Source organism: Carassius gibelio, chromosome A13 (genome assembly GCF_023724105.1).
Source record: "Carassius gibelio isolate Cgi1373 ecotype wild population from Czech Republic chromosome A13, carGib1.2-hapl.c, whole genome shotgun sequence".
Lineage (NCBI taxonomy): Eukaryota > Metazoa > Chordata > Actinopteri > Cypriniformes > Cyprinidae > Carassius > Carassius gibelio.
Window position 1 is genome coordinate 11,928,830 of NC_068383.1, and position 23,324 is coordinate 11,952,153.

The 23,324-nt window shown below is 37.0% G+C and overlaps 1 pseudogene; it reads right to left on the reverse strand.

The window, feature by feature from the left end:
• Nucleotides 1-14,015: 14,015 nt before the first annotated feature.
• Nucleotides 14,016-22,903, reverse strand: LOC128026791 (solute carrier family 2, facilitated glucose transporter member 9-like; annotated as a pseudogene).
• Nucleotides 22,904-23,324: the final 421 nt, after the last annotated feature.

A 23,324-nucleotide genomic window follows, 5' to 3' on the forward strand; every position in this document is an offset into this window, starting at 1 on the left:
GTTATTAGCCTGACTTTGAAAAAGACAACTGGGAGTATTACAATGAGACTGTAGATTCATTGGGGACATGTCCCCGGCCACACAATGGGGACAGATCGTTAAATTAAGGAGAGGAAAGAAGTGATAATTTGGTAGATTGTTTAGTACAAATATGGGGGAAATAATGTTTTCCATCTACTACTGGGTTGTTTTCATTTGCTGAAAAGAGAGATCAGTGTGAAACTCAAGCCTCATTTGCTGCTTGGGGGTCAGAAATAGCCGAAAGGCCATTTTAATAGATTAAAAAGTATTATCAGGTTGATCCTGAGGACTGATTATAAACCAAATTTCATGCTTTAAATTGCCTCCATGAAAAATGTTTGATGTCTTATTTCTAATTAGAATGAAGGAATTGCATATGTTTTATATATTTCTTAGTGGTGTATACACTACAGAGATTAACTGAGTTATTGTATTTTTCTACGGTACGCTACAAAGTTTGGGGTAAGTAACTTTACAAAAAATGTTTTTTACTTTCATTCAGCAAGCATACATTGATGAAAACGGACAGAAAATCATTACAATTTTCCCTTTACATCTTTAAAATGTGCATGAAAACAGTATTTTTAAATTGTTATAATATTTCACACAATTTTTAATGTATTTTTGATCAAATAAATGGAGCCTTAGTGCTTTTGCTGTGTGACAAACAACAATACCAGATATATTTCTGAAAAAAACATAGAGGTAAAAAAACATCTGCCTAGGTTTTGATTTGGGACATACTGAAAGAACTCGTAGAGGGAAAAACTTTATTTTTCATTTACATTTATTATTTTACACATAATTTATAGGGCTCCCTGGGTCCCCAAACAGTCAATCTCAACAGAGCATGAGGAATTGTTTCTCTCTGTTTCTCTCCCTTTGTCAGCTGTGTCCAAACTTGGAACGATTAAAATGATTTAGATGAGCAAAAAGAAGGAAAACTGACAATTCTGTGGTCTTTTTTTTTTATTCTGGGATTGCATTCCCAGCTTGCTGCAGATCTCAAGATGAACTGTCCTAAAAACAACCTGCCTCATGCCTTTCAACTGTTGAATGTCCAAAATAGATGATTTTGACAAATTGTTCAGAGGTTCCTCTGACATGTTGAGGATGATAAACATCTGGAAAGCACGGTCAAAATGATGTGTCCTCTACACCCCTTTATGGCTTACGGAAGTGTGACTTCAGCACACTGTAGCTGATGCTCATATCAAACAAGTTTCACTCACTTTATTATTTTTATGCTCTACAAGTATATAGGTCTATAAGGTGGGACATTAAACAAGTTGAGCAGCTGCAAAGCTTCCCAGGTGGAAATCGTAATAATTGTGCATGTGAAAATTTATTTTTCGCAAATACTTAACTACTTTTTTCCTAAGCATGGCTCCCTGCGGTGCATATTACTCTATGTGTGGGACTGATTTACAGAGATGTTTGTAAGTCTGGCTAAGTGTATGTTTCTGTTAATACAGTGACTTTCTAGGGACTAAAAAGCAGTCTGGGTGGTGAACAGAACAGCAACAGCTTTCCCAGCCAATCACTTAATTACCAAAAAAGTCATTCTATAATGTGCTATGTAGTGAGAAGCGCTCACTAGGACACATACACCCACAAACACACACATACTTATCCAGTAGATGATGTCCCTCTTAACACCATTAACACCATAAGCCATTCATCGCCACACAATTAGGGCATTTTTTCAGCACCTGCTGCAGTGGGAATGCCCGTTTGCATGTGTTAATTAGAGCAGACTTCACTGCTCCTCTCTGAGAACATGTTCAGAGATGCAATCCTGACCACCATAGTGTACCAACTTATCACTGCCACTTACCCGTGATAATGCATCTTATGCCTCAGGATGAAAATAATCTCAGGAGCAGACATCTTGATTGTCCAAAAATGATGTCTTAAAGGTATAGTTAATTCAAAAATTCTGCATAATTTCATCACTGTCATGTTGTTCCAAACCTGTACGACTTGTGGCACACAAAATAAGATAAATTTTTTCTCCATACAGTGTTGTTTTGGACCCCACTGACTTTCATTGAAGGGTCAAAAATGGTTGAAACAAAGACAGTCATACAGGTTTGGAATGATGTGAAGGTGAGTAAACGAAGACAGAAATTTCCATTTTGGGTGTTGGAGAGCCTGTGAGGTAATATGAAAGTGCTTTTGTGCTGGTTTTGGGCAGATGACCCTGACCGTTAAAGGTTAAAGCACTAGCCTTTAAGAACACTTAATAACTCCTGGCTGGTTACAGCTTCTCATTGTTTTCACTTTAAAGAGCTGTAAAGTGCCACCTAAGGGGTGAAAGAAATTCTCTGTCTGATTGAGAAAGAATCCAGCTCACACTCGCTGACTACAGGCCACAATGCAAACTGGGAAATTGTGCTTATTGTCATTCGTAGAGGGCAGACATTCAAGGCTCTTTTTTCTTTGGCTATGCTCCGCCGTTACAGGTAGTTGCGACATATCACTACTTGTTGAAATTTAGGCCCACTACACAAAAAGAATGATAGTACAAAGACTTCAAATAGGTTTCTAGGTAAACTCCCTTTAGAACCGTATAAAAGAGAAGACTGTACTCAGACACCTTGCGTATTCTAGCTGTGTATTGGCTTATTGTTTTGACGTTGTAAATTAGGACAGTAAAATGTCTTCCAGCATTTGTGAATGAATAGTTTGGGCATCACTGTTTTTTTCATGACCCCTTTAGAGAAAGCTAACGCTAAAGAATGTGATAGTATTTCAAAGTTCCTTTTTTGCTGAATTATTATTCGCAATAGAGTATTTGACAGGTTTATCTTAGGCTATGTTCAGAGCTTAATACCTAAAGTACTCATCGTTTATATACAGTGGAGGAAATATTAATTTGATCCGCTGCTGATTTTGTCATTTTCATGTTTTTTTTTGTTTTGTTTTTTAAATGATAGAGACAGAATATCAACCATAAAATCCAGAATAAAAATTATATGAAGGTTAAAAATTGATTTGCATTTCAGTGAGTGAAATAAGTATTTGATCCCCTACCAATCAGCAGGAATTCTTGCTCCCAAAGATTGGTTCCCATGTGGAACACAGATTAGTCCTGGCACTTTAAGAAGTTACTCCTAATGTCAGCTCGTTAGGTGTATAAGACACCTGTCCACACAATCTGTATCTTCCATCCCATTCTCTCCCACCACCATGGGCAAGACCAAAGAGCTGTTTAAGGATGTAAGAGACAAAAGGCTGGAATGGGCTACAAGACCATCAGGAAGAAGCTTGGTGAGAAGGAGATAACTGTTGGTGTGTTTTATTCGGAAATGGAAGAAATACAAAACAACCATGGCCTTGGTCTGAAGCTCCGTGCAAGATCTCGCCTCATGAGTTAAGGATGATCATGAGAATGATGAGGGATCAGCCCCAAACTACACGGGAGGAGCTTGTTAATGATCTTAAGGCTTTTGGCACCACAGTCACCAAGCAAACAATTGGTAACGCGTTATACCGCTATGGACTGAAATTTTGAAGCACCTGCAAGGTCCCCCTGCTCAAGAAGGCACATGTACAGGCCCATTTAAAGTTTGCGAATGAACATCTAAATGATTCAGAGAAGGCTTGGGAGAAAGTGCTGTGGTCAGATAAGACCAAAATTGAGCCCTTTGGCATTAACTCGACGTGTTTGGAGGGAGAGAAATGCTGACTATGATCCCAAGAACACCATCCCTACAGTCAGGCACAGAGGTGGAAACATTATGCTTTGGGGCTGTTTTTCTGCTAAGGGTACAAGATGACTTCACTGCATTAAAGGGAAAATGAACGGGCTATGTATAAAATCTTGGACAAGAACCTCCTTCCCTCAGCCAGAACACTGAAGATGGGTCATGGATGGGTCTTCCAGCATGACAGTGACGCAAAACATACCACCAAGGCAACAAAGGATTGGCTCAAGAAGAAGCACATTAAGGTCTCCAGACTGCAATCCTATAAAAAAATCTGTGGAGGGAGCTGAAACTTCGAGCTGCCAAACGAAAGCCAAGAAACCTTAAGGATTTATAGAAAATCTGTTAAGAGGAGTGGATCAAAATCCCTCCGGAGACTACCTAATTTGAAGTGTAAATCTATTGTCATAAGGTGGCAGCACCAGCTGTGTGTTTGACTTGAAGCAGACCGATTGGTGTACCGGGCCGTAGCTGGGGTTTTCGGGGCTCCGGTGCAGGTTTTACCGCTAGGCCCTGTTTGAAATTGTGTAAAATCACAAATAAACAAATATACAAATTAAACAATGTTTAATATGCTTAAAACACATGCAATTGATAAGCCTTCGTGATTTCGGCTGTCTTTACTAAAGATATGCTCCTTTCCTAATTTTGAAGGTAAGAGTGAGCGCTTGAATATGTTTAAGAACCCTTCTTACGATAAATTGTTGTCATACATCGATCAGTCAGTGCAGTGCTGCTTCAAGTCGAAAACAGTTATTGGGTTTGTGGTGGTGTTGTTGTGCGTGCTAGGGAACATATATCTACCATACACTTTTTTTAATAATGTAAAATTTCTACCTGTATTATCGTGAAAGGTATGATATGGCACACTCCTATTTCCTATGTGCTTGCCAACAAGAGTTTCTGCAGCAAGTACTAAGTCATGTTTTGCTTGGGGATCAAATACTTATTTCACTCACTGAAATCTATTTCTAAACGCTACATAATGTGTTTTTTCTGGATTTTTGGGTTAATATTCTGTCTCTATATGTGAAAATAAACCTACTATAAAAATTACAGACCCTTTATTTATTTTTAAGTGAGCAAACTTATATAAATAATATAAATAAATAATAAATATTTTCCCAACTGTATGAACTATGTAGGCTATACAATATGCAGTATGCAAATTTATGTATACATGACTGAATTCGGAAAGGCATGCTTGCATACTACTATTAAAAAAGGCCATGGACTATCTGCTATATTTGTCAGTGTCCAGAACACAAATTACATACAATTTTGTGAAATAATGTATCACACAATGCAAATCACGTGATTTCATCTTACATTTTCAACGTAACAAATGAACTGGAAGTAATGTCTGCCATGGACAAATTTTTGACCCAACCACCAAAAGTTTGATAAAAGTCAACCAAAAAATTTAAAATCCAAGATAGCTATTTCAGAAATCATTAAGATTATTCAGAAATAAGAGATTATTTCTGAAATTATACATTTACTGAACAATTAAAAATGAAAAGAGATCAGATCATGCGAAAGCAATGTAGCATACTACTGATTAAAATCATGACATACTGTGTACTGTTTCATAAACTAAGTACTATAAAACATTTCAATATGTTAAAATTCAGTTTCAAACACCCCCTGATTTCCAGGGAGAAACATTTGACCTTTGACCTCCCTTTAGTTTAAAGAGTGCTCCCTGAGCTCCCTCTAGTGTCCAGTTGGGAATGACACCAGAAAACAAACCGCATATTCACAATAAAAGATTACATTTTACCACAAAGCAGCATCTTATAGCATCACTGCAGTGTGAGAAAACTATCTCCCTAGTCAAAAAGACACATTAACACATAATTAAAAGACCAGAAACCAAACACACTGAATTAAGTGTCAAACCCGAACTTAATCTGAAACGTGTGAAAACTTTGGGTTTAGATTATTTGTTAAAAGTAACAAGTGGTATTTTGCTCAGTAAGTGATCTGTAAGACCAAGTTAAAGCTAAAAAGTGTGGATGCTTCCAAGATGTGATTACATTGCTAATAAGTTTCAGAGTTCAAATACACAAAGGATGACCAGACACCAAAGAAACAGGTTTATATCTTTAGATCTGGATCACTACAGGCTCAAAACAAATGCAAAGCTTTCTCAGGAAAAAAACAACAACAACAACATCACTATGAAAACAGTGGTAAATGTATATTCAAATTATCTCTCAAACATATCTGAAGGAAACCAGACGTGAATGCATATTTTACATCAAGAAACATATGCATATGCATTTACAGAATAGAATAATCTCTAGTAGAAATATGCAAGATATAGTATGTCTCTTGGCTAAAGACCTGGCGTTCCTCACACTGATTTGAGAGAGTTGTCAGTGAGTTGTTTAAGAGACTTAGCAGCTAAGTAGCAGGAATGTGTAATATTTGACAGCTAACTGCTGGCATGTCGACAAAAAGAATGGTGGAGGACTGAGTTTTAAAACATGCAAATTATCAAGAGAGAAAGAGAAAAAGGGATGTGACACGTGTGGTTTCAAAGGTATTTTTACATATTCATTAATTACATATTCATCACTATTGGTCCTACTATTTGCTCATACTCGTTTTTCGGAGATTTAAAGACTCCAAGACCCTTCAAGAAATGTTACTGCAAAGCTACCTGAAAAACAATGCGCAAGTGACTAAAGGACAAAAACTTTTTTTAACGTAGTGTGGTCACACCAAATGTTGATTTAATTTAGTTAAGTTAATAGAAGTTAATTAATAAAATCTATTCATGACATAATTTTTTGATGGCATCTTCACTTTACACCATTTTAACACAAGTGCCTAAAACGTTGCACAGTATTGTAGCTTTGCAGGTTTCTTGAAATGTCTTGTGGAGACATTATTGCCACAGTTCTTCTGGATTTAGTCTGTCTCAGTCTGTTCTGTTTCTTCATGTAATTCCAGACGGACTGATGATGGTGAGATCAGATCTCTGTGTGGAGCACTGGCTGCTGTCAGACTCCTCGTGCAAACAAAAATCTCACTGGATTATTACATTTAATGGCAAAAATAATGTTTGGAAATATGAACTGATATTTCCTACTGACACACTACAGCAAAACATAGAAATAACTGACTTAAACCCATTTTTTTGTTGGTGAAAATACTAGTGGCCTAAGACTTTTGCGACAGTATGTTTGTCCTTGATTTTAACATATACCTAAAGTTCAGTTAAAAAAAAATTATTGCCAATATTAAGTGACACATCAATATGCAGTTTTAATATTGTAAATATTATAGCTCTAAAGCTGTTATCAGTTTAGAATTAATTTATTGTTCTAAATCTCATCTTTAGAGGACAAAACAGTAGCTGTCGTCTTTAGTGCCCAAATGAAGTAATAACACCTTGGTGCTGTCCTTGACAGCAGACTCTAGGTGGCACACCAGACAGCCTTTGTGCTCTGTTTTTCCCCAAACACTTCCACACTTTTGCTGGGACTGCAATTAAGAGCTGCACTGCCTGTGCACTGTTGTTTTGCATATGCATATGAATGCAAATGAACAATTGCAACACATTTTATTAGTTCTTATTTTTGAGTAAATCTAACAGAATACTTTACATTTTTCACCTTTCAAACTATTTTCTCCTATTTTCATATTCCTAAGTGACAAATAAACCAACATACAGATACATACTCGCATAATAATGCATAAAGAAAGGTGCAGGTATACAAATACATTTACATGCAGAAATGTGCACACAGATTCTCAAAAAGCAGCCCTCCTTTCTCCTTGTCTATAAATACCCTCTCCTCTGTGATGGCTGTCAGGGCCTGTAACCTTGGCTTCTCCACTAGTGCACTGATTTATGGTGGGGCTAGATTGAACTGACCTTGCACTTGGTCTCAAGCAGTATAAGTAATGGCGGGTCATCAGTGCTGAAACTGGCAGCCATCTTAGACAGGGCTCGTCTGTTGCTTTTGTCTCTATTTCTCGGTGTAGCCTCTACCCCGGGCATTGCCAAATGGACATGAGTGGCCCCCTACTTTTGTGGCCATCATATAGAGAGGGTGAAATGAAGGCTTAACTGCAGAAAGGATCAGGCGGGGGTCAGCAGTAGCTCGCTTTAATTTCATGCCTAATTTCTCCCTGTGCTCAAAGAATTGATCTCTCTCCTCGGTCTCCCTAACCTCGGCCTGGCTGTTGGGAGCTCCAGCCAGACTGGGGCGAGGTAGGAGCCAGACTGTGGCCATCCATCACACACCTCCCTAGCCCTGGACTCACAGCTCTGCTCTGAGCAGGGCCCAAGTGATTAAAGCTGAGCCACAAAATGAGCTTATTAGATCGTCATAAACTCAACAGGCCAGATTCATCAAACAAGTGCATGTTGCACAGTGAACACGGAATGAATCACAAACCAGAATTTCCAAATAATCATTTGCATGCAAAATACTCTCACGTGTAGGCATATGTGAGACATGTATATATAGACACAAAAGAGAGGCTCAATGTGGAGAATTTCTGTGGTTTCTTGTAGCTTTGTTACATGGCTGGTAGAATGCATGCTAGCAACGCCAAGGTCATGGGTTGATTCCCAGGGAAGGCATACACTATATAAAGTACATGCATGCACAGTAAATTCTCTTATTTGTAAAGTCATTTCAAGTCACTTTGCATAAAAAAACGAATAAATTAAATACTAAAATATAATTAAACAAGAATATTTATTTTTTATCAACAAAAGATAAGGTTTACTTCAATAATCCAACTCCAATTTTGCAGTAGTCTCAAATAAAGTATACAAATATACTGAAATATATCATAAAATGTAATATTAATATCAGGGTTTGAGCCAATCACAATCATTTGTCAATCACAACAAAACCCTAGGTTTAATACAATAAAGACAAACACTTCAAGTAAAACGGCGGTGGAAATATTGGTTGGTCACAAGCCCCTTTTCATGTCACTAAGATCTGAAGGTTCTGTCAAAATGACAAAATGGCTCCCCTCTGGCTGCACAGCTCAGACGAAAACTACAAGCTTGGCACAATAAAACCTCCTATGTCATTCAATGAATCCTCAGGTCACAGAGGAGCCATAGAGGCTTCTCTGGAGAATGAGCTTCTTTTATAGGTCAGTCTACTATTTTCAGATGCCAATGCACAGGCTTCCAGAGGACCTGTTATTGTCACCGGCACAAACGTGACCTAGTTACAAACGTTCAAATGGTCGATAATCAAATACAGGCCTATCAGTTCTGAGGTCAGCTTAATGTGATTGTGAAAAGATCTTTTTATAAGGTGGACGAACCTCTGTGCTCAACCACCACGGTGTCGCTCACCACCTAATCTTCAAAAAGTCCTTGAGGAGCATAACAAGCATTCAGTGGTAATGAAATCAGTGGGCACACAGACATCAGTGAAGAATGACGTACTCGGAGCCCACCACTGACACACAGTCAATCCTTATTTACTTAATTGCATGGCAAGCGGCTCACATGGAGCTATTTGTCTCTCTGTCTGTCCCACTGTTTGTCAGGACGTTTCATCACTGGCTGGGTTTGCGTCTCCGCTCCCATCTGTGCCCGTCTGTATGCAAGAGCTGGCAGTGAGACGGCGCTCCCCATCACCGGCGGCGCAGTCTGCATCCCCATCTTCCAGCCATAAATCCTGAAAGAACGGAATGCAAGAGCATTCACTCCAGACTGCGCTGCCACGAGTGAGAGAGAAAGAACGCGTAGCTGCTGAAGAGAGAGAGGGAAGAAAGAGTAAAAGAACGAGAGAACGCCTTTGGCTTCTCAGATCCAATTAGTCGTCCGTGTGTAGTCGCTTCTCTCTCTCTCCTTCTCCTCGCCATCTTAATTGGAAGCCGGAGAGACCAGTCGAAATCGCATTAACAGAGGTCCTGACAGAGAGGACCATCAATCTTTTTTTATTACGGTGTAATGGGGGTTCTTGGGAGCCGCAATTCGATTTGTCACTGGCCTCGTTCGCTGATAACAGGCATTTGTCATCACTTTCCCTCGCCTTAATGTTATCATCTCGGGCTTGACAGCTGCCTCCATCCAGGGAGTCCCAGCGACACAGCACATCCGTCAACATAATATTTCCACGGCCAAGGGGACTGCTACAGCAATAAGCCACATTAAAGCGCTTATGAGAAGAAAATCTGTTGTCATTAATTAAAATGTTGGAGCGAGCAGCAGGTCTTCTGTGTGAGGGTACTGTGTGTGTTTGTTTCTTTATGAGGTGACAGTGGGAGTGGGAGCGTTGAAATATTCTCCCGCTTCCTGCCATTGTCATTATGAAAAAAAAATGTCTGCTTGGAAGTGGGTATTCTGCTACCACATCTTGACACATTCAAACGGCGCACGCATATTGATGGTTTTTGTTTTTAAATATATGCTTTAATGTCTGATAAGAATGTGTTTGAAATACTGAAGAGGATTATGTGCCTATAAATACAGCATACCTTCACATTCTCTTGGTGTAGACACCTTGATAGTCTTCCTTCTCCGGACAGCAGAGGGTAGTGTTGAGCCTGTGGTGACAGGTGTTGTGTTGGGCCGACAGAAGATTCCTCTGCTGCTAATGAGACCAGCATCCTCTCCTCCTGCTGACCTACAGGACACAGCCACTCATTCCATCAGAGGATTCAATTCACAGTGAAATATGAGCTGCCATATTTAGAGCTGCGCAGGATGGGTTATGACTTTATTCTGCAAAAATAGATTCAGCTGGTATTATCTGTGCTCCCGATCTCCAATCAGTGCATAGCAGGCAAAATGTCAGTACTATCTGCAGTCAGTTGTGCAGGTTCTTCAAAGTCATATCATTGGAAAATAGTGAAGCTCTGCCTTTTGGGAAATAAAACAGACCTGGATCAACAGGGCCATGGTGCACCTGGACCACCCAATCATAAGCTTGGCCCACCCTACCCACCTAGATAGAAAGAGATGACACAGACAGGCAGACAGTGAATTCTGTCTTAGACTAATCTGTAATCTAAAACTTTAGTTTACATTGTGCACAAATTATTTATATAGCATTTTTAGCATTTGAATTAAAATAGCAGAAAATTGTTTAGGAAAAAAAACGAAAAAAAAGAAGAAGAGGCAGTTCAGTACATTGCCGGCACTGTAATTTTTCTTCAAATGAACTGGGAGAGAACAGCTGTGCATAATGGCTCATCGAGATCCCTTTAACCAGTGACCTTGAGCTTGGTGTTTGAAGACTGACCAAACAGAAAACCAGACACAATTCAGCTCACAATTTCTCTTCTTGGAGCGGGAGACGCAGGCGCATGATATCATTAGTCTGTGTGGGTCTCTTCTGGGGAGATCTGGAGAGGCTCACACAGATGGAGAGCACAGCCCAGGGGCTTGATAGACCCGAGAAACCCATTCATACTCACATAGGCCTGGGATAACAGAGAAAAAGACAACACAGTACATGCACATAGCTCTCTGTATAGATACATATCAATAATCTGATACATACCTCAAATGCAGTAATGCAGCACCCTCCAAGGGCACTGTATTAAAGGTGAGTCTCAAATGTGTATCTGAATATAAATTGCCATACAGCTGTTTGGTATCCATAGGGGAAGGTGAGAGACTCTTCTCTTTAATTAAGCATTAAATCTGCCTCTTCAGTGAGTTAATGAAGCTCTTCTCTGACTGGCAATGGCGCTCTTTGGCAGGAACCAACAGTGTCTGTACTCAGTTCCTGCTTTCTAAGCTTTTTTTCACACCGCACCCTGATGTTCTCAAAAATGGGTTACCACCGGTTTATTTTAAACACTTTTATTTGGTTTGCTTTAAAGGTCTGAATACTTAAAAAAAGAATTTGAGTATATGTGAGGTCAAATATAGTTATAAATATCCATATAAATTAGATTGATACTCAAATGTAACATACGGATAATATATAGATAATATACAAGATCTTTTTATGAACAGAACATATACCTTAATACACTTCCATTCAAAAGTTTTAGGTCGGTAAGATTTTTAAATGGTTTTGAAAGAAGTGCCTTATGCTTACCAAGACTGCTTTTATTTGATTTAAAATACTGTAAAATTCATAAGTCATAAGTCCAGTCTTCAGTGTCACATGATAATTCAGAAATCATTCTAACATGCTAATTTGGTGCTCAAGTAACATTTCTTATTATTGATGTTGAAAATGAATGTTCTGCTTAATATTTTTGTTATTTTTCAATATTATTTATTAATGGAAAGTTCAAAGAACATCATTTAAAATAGACATTTTGGTAACATTCTAAATGCATTTAATTTCAGTTTAGATCCATGTATTGCATCCATGCTGAATAAAAGTATTAATTTATATATCTATTTATCTATCTCTATTATCTATATCTATATCTATCTATCTATCTATCTATCTATCTATCTATCTATCTATATATATATATATATATATATATATATATATATATATATATATATATATATATATATATATATATATATAAAACGTACTTAACCCAAACGTTTGAATGGTAGTGTATATGTACTAATACAAATTTACAGATATACTGTAGCAGTGTTCAAAATGTCTGTAAATAAAATCACTGAATTTCTCAAAAAGCAATGAAATATTCAAAATATCAAGTTTGATCTCAGCCTAAAGTCTAATAAGGTGGCACGTTAGCAAGGAGCTTTACTAAATGATCCAGTGCCATTTAACACTCACAATAATAAGAGATCGCTGCAACCACATATATACTCTCGTAATGATAGAAATATGTTTAAGATCTATATACATGGAGGAATTTCGTTCATTAAACAAATAGTGAAAAAAAGTAATTTCTCAATAACAATATACACGTGGCAACACATGTATATGGCACTGTTCTTGCATCCAAAGTAATACAAAGCTATGGGTGTATAAGCATCATTATAAAATGAAATGTAATTGTGAAAACTAATTTCATCTCATGTTCTGTGACTAAGGAAAAAACAGACCTTCTGTTATTCGGAGTCCACTGCGCACAAAAGTAAGATTCACTTGAATAGCCTACATAGATGATAACTGATATACTGTAATTCTGAAGGTTTAAGGACAGGAGGAAGAGCTGTCGAATTCAAGTGAACCATTTTCCAGGGAGCCGTATCCATTCATCTTTTTCAGTTTGAGCTGGACAGGGTGAGTGAGGGCCTGGCTCTCTTCCACAGCCTCTTTTGTAGCAGTTTATTTTAGCCAAATAAAACTTATATAAGTGCATATTATGATAGATAATTTTATGCACATGCATCTATGCATTGCTCTTCTGTAGTGCAACAGTTCTTGGAGGGTGGATAATAAACTAGCTTTATGAAGAGCTTGTTATCTCAATATGCAAGAAGCAGAGATTGTTCCACTGCTTAAGTTCTAATCCCTTTTGGTTACAAGTGAAAAATAAGGAGGCACAAGGTGTTATTTCAAATGTAATGAATTCAGGAACAAGCCAAGCGATGGCTTCATTATTTGTGCGTGATAATTGCAGCAGGAGGCGTGCTGCAGTTAAATTGATAAGGAGCTCTGCTTGTAATTCATTGTTCAAGCAGGATTTTGTCTTAAAAAGCCATATTCATCATTGTTTATGAACAATGAGCCATAAAAAAATCCTAATTAAAGATGTAATTACACCGATTGAGACTGGGGCCTGAGAATGAATTATAGATTTTGGAGTTGGGTTGGATAATGCATCAACTCAGTAAAGCAATTGTAGTCTAATTCATCACTTTAACAGAGCGACTCCTCTCTGCTCTTAATGTGTGCATAAACTATGAGTCTAATTCTCATGCAGCACTAATAGAGGGAAGCACATTCTTTCATACAACTTCCATACTTTAATCTTTGAAACTCTTTAAAACGTCACAATTTTCTCCTCACTCTTTCAATTTAATGCAGTTTTTTCAAGATGCATTTGATTTCTGTATCCTGTTCTCAGTCCTGTCTAAGTATTACCAAACGTTTCATCATAAAAAAACTGTTTCATCAATCGTATATGTAACATATTATATTTTTGTGTAAACTAATAAACTCATAAATCTGTATTTTTACAATGTAGCTTCTGATTGTGTGCTCACAGAAAAAAAGTGTAAAATTGTTATATAATACATTTACATACATTAACATTTTGAAGTAAATGAGATTGAAATAAAACAGTTATTTTAAATAATTATACAAATAATAGATATATAGCACTATTCTGAACAAATAAAATAAGAATATACTAAATATATGCAAAATATAATATGTGTTTGTAAAATGAATACACCTATGACAAAAACATTGTGCTTTAAGAAATACTGAGGTTCTACCCCCAGGTGTCGCTATTTCACTATTTGAGGGAGTCATCTGGGACTTCAGGGTCAAGGAGCAGACCTCTACTCATCTAATTGAAGCAGTGCTCTACTGAATGTGCCTAAGCATGACTGAAAGTGATGCAGCCATGCAGACCACTTTAATAAATAGATTAAGAGAAGAAGAAAGAGTGACAAACACAAAGAACTCACCCGGCCCGATGCAGAATCCAGCAATGATTCCAACCACACACCCCACACTCACATACTTCATGAAAGGCACATGTGTCTGAAAAGTGATAGCAATAAAAGGCGGAAAAAAAACGAAATTGTCCAAATTTTGACAACAGTCATTTCAATGAGCAGTGCTATTAACATTTATTTAAAGTTAGATTGAAGTATTTTTCACTTTTTTAACTATATTTCACTTACTTAAAGAATGAGAGACAGTGTTATCCCAGCACAACACATTCCCATGACACCAAAACCTCCGATTATCAATGGCCTTTTCCCGAGACGCTCGATGGTGAAACACTGAATGAAAAACAAGACATGCAATGTGGATTTGCACAATAGGCACTGCCTTTTTGTCTTGATCAGATTAATTAGTAATCGCTGTCTTGAAAGGAAGACTTTCGTTGCTTTCTTGAAAGCAAATGTCGCAGAAGCATAAAGTGGAACCTTGTTTTTTCATTAAGTGCTGCTAAAATTGAGCGCCAAAGCTCTGCACTGTTGACTTAAAGGCGGGTGAAGCTGACATAAGAATGAATAGCTGTAATTTTATAACCAATCTCTAGCCTTCCTCTCGTGTGCCATTCGCCTCCCGAGTGAGGGCCAATTGACACTGACAGCAATGAGTTCTTCTGACTAACAGCGTGCCTCTTTCTCTCCGCTTGCTGCTGGTGCATCACTAAATCCCGGCTAAGCGACACAACTGGGAGAGAGAGAGTGTATCTGGCCTTCATTACAGCTCTGAGATGTAACCCAAGAAAGGAGACAGCAAAAACAAGACACATCAGTCTCTCTAACGCTCATCTTATACAGTGATTTTTATGTGTGTCACAGCAGAAAAATACACAATGTGAGCTGGGAAAGATTGAGGGCAAAGCTAAATGAAAATGATTGAGATATGAAGAGACGCCCTTCCTCATGTAGCAACTCTAGTGAAGTAATAGACCAAGTGATGTCTAATAAACTGTTTTAAGTCACTATATAACCCTGTCAGGTAGTCTTTTACCACTATCAATAATTGAAACAATTTTCGCATTCGACTCTTCGGAAGCATCGGTGGAATATGAAAACTCACCCCAATGAGGCCTGCAATGATCTCTATTGCTCCAGTTCCCACAGTCGTGTACTGGATCTCAGGGGTCGGGATCCCAGCGTTCTCAAAGATGTCGTTGGTGTAAAACCAGATCTGGGGAGAAGAGCGAAAGGATAGTGATTTTGGCTTGTACAGGTGGCATATCGTGACTACGAGCGGTTACGGCATACAACACTTCAGATTCAATTTGAGAGCTGGAGGGCTGTGTGTGAGGTTAGGCAGGGGGGTAATCAGAGGGAACACAGACGGTTTGAGAGCTGCTGGGACTGTAGAGGACACACACGGCCTGCCTCTCTCCTGCTGCTCATGCTGAAGTCAGCCAAGACTCACCACCTGTCAGCCCCATTTACACTGAACACACACACACAGACGCTCACAGGGTCACCTGCCACCTAAGGGCCCTACAGTCAATGTCATTTAATAATCAGATTTGATATCAAAACCCCACAGGGCAGACATGGATAGTCCTGCTTGGATTTGACATCAACAGCTCCAAAGAGTCCCAAAGAGTTTTTTTTTCATTTATTTATTAAGATGCTTTCAGCTTTGTAGCCAGATAAGACTCTAAGGAAATGCTGTTCTCTTGTCCAGCAAGTAAAAAGTTTTGTTTATTTTATAACAATCTCCGTAAAAGACCAGCTGAATAATGCAAGTCACAAACATTGTCATGTTCTGGCACCCCTCAAATTTTTTTTCTTTTTCTTTTTCTGAATTCGTTGAATCAGGGTCAATGGCTGTAAACGAATTAAACTGATGAATCACCACTGAGATAATGGCTTTCGTTTATTGTTCTGTTGGTGGTTGTGGAAATTAGATGGGGTCAAGACATGACAAAAATAGAAATTGCTGATATTTTTCCTCATTTTTGCAGCATAATCTGTGGAATTCTGCAGAATGTCATGTGGTAAACAGAGCTGAGAGTTTTCAGTAACAAAGCATTGTCATATTAGCCCACATCGAATGAATGAATAAATGAACAACAAGCAAGGAGTGGGGAATATGTAGAACTTTGTGAATGATGGCTGTTTGAATTCTGCTGAGCTTTGGGCATGTAATGGTAATGAGCTCTCTATCTGTCTTTATCCTCATTATTACTTAAAGAATTATTTATTACAATTAATATAACATTTCTATAGAAAAACAAAAAATCTAATATATACACAGTCTGTTATACTGATAAAACATTTTAATGTGATGCTAGAAACATTTGCAAAGTTTCTTTCGGAGAATATATTTAATAGCATGGTGTGTATTTGCAGAGATGCATCAGAATTCTTATTCATGATTCTGATCATAATATAGATGCCGTATAAGAGCACTGCAGTAGCAAATATGAAAGAATGGTGTCAGCTGATAGGTCTAACTTAAACACTACCATCAAACTACTATTCGGGGGAAAAATAATACTCTTTTTTTGGAATCACAAGCTAATTGTTAAATTGTTAGTTCTGATTTTGAGGGAGTGTTACTAGATCAAAAAAGATCTGTCAAATGACTATAATCATCATCTTAACGATGTGACAATGAAAAAATACTTCTAATTTGCTTGAATAATAGTCTTTATTTATCACTATAGAAGGGTTGTGCAAATTAGACTGTAAAAAAACTGTAATTTGTTAAGCTCTGAAAGGATAAAATGTTAGGTTTCTGTCAGTTCTGTCCTGAATAATTCATCTGAAGTTAAAGAACTATTTCAAGAAGGTAAAACACTTCCTGAAGAATAAAGAAATGAGAGCCACTTTAAATTCAAACACATAGCCAATGCTCTGCTGTGCAGGTTAAAACCACTTTGGTTACCTGCTGTTTATTTGATGTTGGAAGAAATCTTGTAAGGATTTAGAAGCTAAATACTCACCATAGCCACATCCCATCACTGTTCACCGTGTTCATATAATTACCTTTTCATTACAAAGCACTCAAATCTAAAAACATGTGTAGTCAGCTCTATATGTTAACCTTACCGCATCAATGCCAGACAGCTGCATACCGATGTTGATGACCACCACGGATAGGACCTGCCAGCGAACAGTGTGGTCCAGTAACAGCTGCCAAACACTGAGGACAGAGAGCGTTGCTCTTCCTGCATCTCCTCGATCTCTGCCTGGATGTTACATTTGGCTCTGTACCATTTCAAGGCTGCGCCAACAAAGAGAACATAAACTGTTGGTTTAATCTTTATCTACATCAGGGGTCAGCTGATAAAGTTTTTTAAATGAGATGCCTTTTTTATCACTTTGCCATATCCTTCCAATACAATTACCTCATACCTAATTTAAGCATTACCCATAAACTAACTAAAACAAATAACACTTAGTTCATGGCAATGATTACTCTCCTACATGTCAAAGAATGAATGTGTGGCTATAAATACAATATCTTTGTCTTGATTTCTAGTAAATATATCTAATTATTCATAAATTTACATTTACTTGAGAAATAAAACTGCACAAGATAAAAGCCTGAGAATTTGCTGATTAAGTTTATTTTATTCCATTAGTTTAAATGTTTTCCTTTTATTTGTGCAATTAATTACATCCAAATTAAAAGTATGTGTTTACATAATATATGTGTCTTTATACTGTGTATATTTATATGTATATATATATATATAAATACACCCATTCATGTACAGTTCACACACAAGTGCTGTAAAATGATTAGTCACGATTAATCACGTACAAATTCAAGTTTTTGTATGCATAATATATTTGTGTGAACTGTGTATATTCATTATGTATATAAATAAACACACACATTATATATTTTGAAGATATTTACATGGATTTACATGTTTATATTTATATTAATATAATATTTATATTATAAATAAATATATTTAATATACAATCATATATATCTTAAATATATAAATGCATGTGTGCATATTTATATATACATTATAAATAAACACAGTATAAACACATATATTATTCTTTCAAAAACTTTTTTGGATTTTGGATGCATTTGGAAACATTTTGGATGCAATTAATTGCAATGAATCATTTGACAGCACTATAATTTATATTAAACATAAATGTAAATATATTACATATATTTCTAGTATTATATAAAAAAAAAAAAAATTATGCTTAAAACAAAAACAATTGCCAATGGTGTAAAAATATGTTATTCTTTTTAAATGATGTATACAGATAATTTTACTGACAACCAAGACAAAACTATAGATTAATAAAATAAGATATTTAGCATATACTGTATCATTTAAAAAAAAAAACATGGTAGATTTGATGTTTGGATGGTTTTAGAAACATACCTAAAATGGTTCAAATTCTAAGTCAGAGGTAGTTTGACTCTTACCGGTGATAGTGGCATGAACATTGTGCTTCTCAATCAACAGCTAGCGAGGGCTTTCTGGAAACCAAGGTAACAGCATCAGCTGGATAAAGGTGGGGACGACCACAAGAGACAGAAACAGGGGCCAGTGCTCCTCCTGTCAAACAAAACAGCACTAGATACTGAACTCTGTTTCATAACTATTCTAAAAATAGAAGAGCAATGTAATTATATAATGTTAAATTGAACATTGATGATAAGTTCCCTGTTGTACCTTTCCCAAAAGTCCATGCAAGCCCAAGACTTGAGCTGAGAAAACCCCAGCACAAACGAAAATGCTGGGCATGAGCCCCAGGAAGCAATCTCTCCCAGGTACATGGGCACCACGCTGAGAGAGATACCTACAAGTTGGAGATGAGGAACGCATGTCAGAGTCTGTTCATGTCAAATCTTACTTTGCTATACCTCCTTATTTTTTAGTTGGGACATACCTGAATGTATTCCTGTTATAAAACGACAGAAGATGACCATTTCGGGTGAACTGCAGATCCTTCTCAACCCCATGACAGATCCCGCTATGAACACCAGTACAGTGGAGTTGACCACTGTACCTTTCCTGCAAAAGCAAACACTGTGAAGTTCTGCCCTGGCACTGCTCATTAAGCTAGGACAGTCATGCTCGATAGCCGGTCACCTGGGAGTTTAACTATCAAAACCAGATAACTGATGTTCCATGACAGTGCTGCTGGGTGATATAGCTGCATTCCTTGATTAGTTCTTTCAAGTTGTTAACTTTCCCCCTGATTTACAGATGCCTGCATCGTGTGCAGCGTTATGATCACCTTACTGCTATAAAAATTTTTTGCTGGATTGAAATTGATTAGAACAATAAATAGGGTCATGAATCATCGTCTTTCATTTGCATTTAAATGTCTGCAGTTGAATCTTGTGGCACCACTCATAGACACTAAGAACAGACTAGACAGGTGTACTTCCTGATTCCTTGGAGAGTACAGAACAGAAGTGTAAGATTAAGATATGGTTAAGAATTGCACACAGTTACAAAGTGGTCTTGTATACAATAATATGCTATTGCTACCACAGCTATACAAATGATCACTTTGGCTATTTAAAGTAAAGTTTTTTCTAAAAATCAAAACTCATTATTTACTCATTCTCATTATGTTCCAAACCAGAATGACTTCCTTTACTATTTTAAAACCAATTACAATTAATGCAGATAGATGCTTTCAAGCTAAACACACAAACACACACACACAAAACATTTTCATTAAATCATTAAAGTATTATAAAAGTGATCCTTACGATAAAACTATACTATGGCTTCAGATGATTGGGATGGAAGTCACACAGACCTTCATGACACTTTCACTGAGCTTTTGCCTCGTTTTTGAGGCTTTAAAGCTCTATTCTTTATTCATGGTAATTGAAAAAAAAAAAAAAAAAGCGTGATCATTGCTTTTTTCAAAATGTATTCTTAAGTGTTACATGGAAGAAAGATAGTCATACAGCTTTGGAAACACATGAGGGCAAATACATTAAGGTATTTTTATTTTAACTTGAACTAATCACCAACAAAGACGATTGCAGCTAACTGGACAGAACAAAATGCCTCCTATTTTCAGAGTGCAAACAAGGCCATTTACAAGGCAAAGGCAAAGTCATTCAGTGCGGTCAGAGAGGTCAGGTGAGGTGACAGATGAGGAAGAATCTACCTCAGTGGCCTTGACACTCAGAGGAATTCCTGGCAGAGTGACCACACCAAGCCAGATGTTATGGGTCTCCTTCTGACTTACCTTCCAAATTTGGTGACCAGAGTGCCCACCATCAAAGAGCCGATCAGGCCTCCAATCGCAAACACAGAAACGGTGAGTGAATACATGAGCGTCAGGGTTTCCTCATTAAATCCAGTTCCATTGCGACTTACCACTGTATGGTTATAGTAGTCCTTAATGTACTGTGAGTGACAGGGAAATGGATTGAATTATATATATATATAATTAACTTTTTTATATTTTGTTTAATACATGAACACAAGGGAAAGCATCAATAGCCATTCCCAATTTAAAAAATTTTATTGTACAAGTTTTCATATTTCTTCAAGTCTCGAAGCATCTATTCAGTGAAACACGTTGCAAGCTCTTCTCTATCTCTTTCTTTAAATGCAACTCACTCTCTCAATTGCCTGTACTTTAAGATCACAGTCTAATTTAATTTAATTTAATTAACTTATGTACAGTACCTTTGTTTTCTTTTCTAAACTTAAGCTGGAGCACTGCAATCATTTAACAGGCTTTGGAAACTCTTAATATAGTCTTTCAATTTACTCAACCAAAAATTCAACTGAACTAAAACAGAGTTTACAAAAAAATAAAAGAAAGAAAATGGATTACTGATAATATTGATTGAGCTTCTGCTTAGAGAAAAAAAAAATAGATTTTTTTGTATACTCTTTCTTAGCACATGATGTTCCAAGAAAAACAAAACAAAGCAAAACAAAGCCACTTAAGTAGGGTATATAACAGCCAGTCAGAAGACCAGACAGGAACATTTTCATATTTTCATCATTAACAGGCTAATGGGGCAGGGCAAATAGGTCCCTACTTATATACATGAAGAGCTGCTAGAGGCAACCACTGCAGCACACAATGCCTGACAAGACTAGATAACAAATAACATCTAACTGACTCTTCTACAAAGATGAAAATAAGGCTTTAATACTTTGTTTCTTCAAGTTTATGGAAAAAGTCTAAAGCTAAGTTTCGCTTTTTGTCTCATATCATTATGCTGGGCAAACCGCAATACTCTCTGGTTAAAATTATGATTTATTTACATAAATCTAATATATAAATAGTAAGTACCATATATAAATAAATAAACAACACTTTTACAACAATAATGTACATAGAATTCCCTGCGATCTTGCATCAGGAGAGCCTCTGTTCAGGCCACTTTGTTTATTTCTTCCTCGAGCCCGGCATGCATGCCTCTCCCGGAAGCCACTTTTAAGAAACTTTTTTGATGAATGGAAATACAGTAAATTGGCAATGTTATCTACTGGTTGCTTGTTTTGATGAGCAGTTTTGGCGATCAAGGTACTGAGTGTGACAATGATCTCTTACCCCAGCAGGAGAATTGACCACAGCTAGGTTGTAGCCATACAGCATTGAGCTACCAAAGGAGGTAAGGAAAGCCACTGCCTGAAGAGATGAGGTAAGATGCTATAAAAAAAAAAAGGAGAAAATATTTATGGCCAGTACACTATCATTTTCCATAACCACCTCCCCCGACCCCGACCCTTAACGTGACACGCTATCTCTGTTGTTTATATATATATATATATATATATATATATATATATATATATATATATATATATATATGTGTGTGTGTGTGTGTGTGTGTGTGTGTGTGTGTTTAATTTTATAAACATATTTAATCTGTATATTTCAAGTAACAAGAGGAGAGAATATCTTTCTCATGGTGTGACTTCAGTGGTGTTACACTTCAGATCATGAGTGGAAAACTTAATTTGTCCCACTAAGTGGTCAGATACAGTTGCTTATATGCTAGTGCTACACGTGAGGGAAAATGCTGCAAAAATGGCTTGTGACATTATCTTAATGCCTTTTACGTACATAAGTAAATTTGACATTAAATATTGCATTCATATTATTGATATTAGAAAAACCTCTTATTATTACAAGCTATTATTACAAAACCTTCATCAACCAAACTTCAACAGTGTAGGCCTACTAAAATTAAACTTTAATGAAGTAGGCTACCATCTGAGATATTATTTTTAAACTAACTACAACGGAAGATATGGTGATCTGATCAATAATACGGTTTAATTGAATGATAAGACAACTAGAACGAATATAAATAAGTTATATTTCTATAAAAAAAAAAAGAATGACACATTTAAAACTGTTAGTCATTAAATAGGATATTTACCAATGTTATTTTGCCTGGACTAAGATTTAGCACTTCTTCAGCCATATTCAAGTTATTTAAAGGCTACAAGACTTATATAATAAATTATATGAGTTAGTTAGTTTGTACTGGCCGTCTTTCTGTGCTACAGACTTCATCTTGGACTTGAGGGTGTGGTCATAGCTGACACGAGGGCGTGGTCACATTAGATTGACAGCCAGCACATCGTATGATTGACAGCGAAGCGGCCTCTCATCGCCTGTGCTCTGGCTCTGGCACTGGAGTTCCGACCGAGGCTCGCGGTTCTTAACAAGACCAAGCTTGTACAATCACATGACAGTCAACAACCTGATTCCTGCTGAAATCAATTAGCTAAGTGAATTTACAAAGTCTGCAGTCACTAGGACGAGGGGACTACGGAGAAAACAATAGTGAGTAATCCAAAAAGACAGAACAGAGAGCAAAAAGGCGATATTCATAAACGGTTTCTGTATCAATCGCGGTAGAGAGAATGAATACAATGAACTAGTTTGTTTGATAGCTCCTGTTTCGTTAACTACATGTTCTGTTTGTCATAACCGTAGTAACCTACCAGAGGAAGTTTTTATGATGATCTTAGTTGGTAGATATTAATGATGATATTAGACGTGGACTAATGTTCTCTAGTATTCTATACTGAGAGACTCTTACATAAAGTCAACATGAA